Raw genomic sequence first — 1,323 nt, 5'->3', positions numbered from 1 at the left:
TAAGTAACAAGTCCACAGGCTGCTCATACTAAACTTGTTTTCTGGTGTACAAGTCAGATATGGTTAAAACAGTAAGGCTTGGCTCAGTCCAAGCACATAATGTCTGCCTGCTACCATGGTGCAGTTGGCTGAAATCAAATCTCACCACATGCACATGCAGACCGCTCAGAGAATAAATTGTATATTGAGCTCTAAACCAAAGTCATAGGTTTCGAAAGTCTCTGCTAACTAATTGCTAACTGTGAAAGGACCTCTGCTATGGCTGCTGGTTCTGTTTTGTCATCTATTTATGTATTGTGTATGTGTGTGTGTGTGTGCGTGTGTTTGTGTGTTTCTCAGACAGGAGTTGGAGCAATTGTGGGTGAGGATCCGAAGTCTGGAGGACGACAAAATCAAACCTGCACTAGCTGAGCTCTCCTCTCCTTCTGCCACAACAGCAGGGGACCATGAGGACAGTCTGGGCAGATCAGGTCAGACGGAGACAGAGGAAAGGGACGATGGCGGTAGAGAGAAGGAAGGAGACAGAGGTGAAGATTTGGATAGAAATGTAGAGGAGAAGAGGAGTGAGAAAAGACAACATAAAGAAAGAGAGAAAGCAGCAAGGATCATCCAGACAAACTGGAAGGAGCATAGAAACAGGGTATGTAACACACCACAGTTATGTAAAAGAAGTTATTGATGTGTGAGAGAATTATTACATAAAAATATCCAGACACTCTGTCCCAGATTTCTGTCTATCTCCATCTCTTTGCATTCTATCTTAAGGACATTGTGATGTTGCAGTCAGCATTAAGAGGCCATCTCCTCAGAGAGGCGCAGCTCAAGGACCTGCTGAAAGACACGCACATTAAGGTTTCACCCACACACAAACATTTCCACACAGTAAAGTTGTGAGAATCCGATCACACATCAGAATGGTCATATTCAATCACCAGTATTATTCTTGGTAATAATATCACAAGTACTTTTTAAACTATGGGCCATTTAAAAAGCATTTTCTGGGATCTTACTGTAAGCTCCCGAAGTCTCCTCACTTGTTTGTCAATCTATGAATCTCATCTCTTCATCATCTCGTCTTTTCAGGCTGTAGAAGCAACAAACCGCAGTGATGTAGCTTCCTCTGTAGGTGGAGAGATGGATGCGGTTGCCTTGACGATGATACAGTCTGCTTTCAGGGGACACCTGGCTCGCTGTAGTCTTGCAATAGAGAGGTGACTCATTTATATACACACAAAATAAAAATAAAAAATACATTCAAACATACAGAACATAATGCAGTATTGTGCGTGTGTGTGTGTGTGTGTGTGTGTGTGTGTGTGTGTG

The 1,323-nt window shown here is 42.7% G+C and overlaps 1 long non-coding RNA gene across 1 annotated transcript; it reads left to right on the top strand.

Moving 5' to 3' along the window:
* The first annotated feature begins 345 nt into the window (after positions 1–345).
* On the top strand, positions 346–1,243 carry LOC147820014 (uncharacterized). The gene is made up of 3 exons (XR_015438304.1): positions 346–640; positions 766–852; positions 1,084–1,243. It is a non-coding gene; the product is annotated as an uncharacterized LOC147820014 (long non-coding RNA).
* Positions 1,244–1,323: the final 80 nt, after the last annotated feature.

This window comes from Seriola lalandi, unplaced genomic scaffold (assembly GCF_002814215.2).
Source record: "Seriola lalandi dorsalis isolate HSWRI2012SDOR001 ecotype SW California unplaced genomic scaffold, Sedor1 jcf7180002005648, whole genome shotgun sequence".
Classification (NCBI taxonomy): Eukaryota; Metazoa; Chordata; class Actinopteri; order Carangiformes; family Carangidae; genus Seriola; species Seriola lalandi.
Note: the sequence above shows the minus strand (reverse complement) of the source record. Positions and strands in the feature narration are given on the sequence as shown.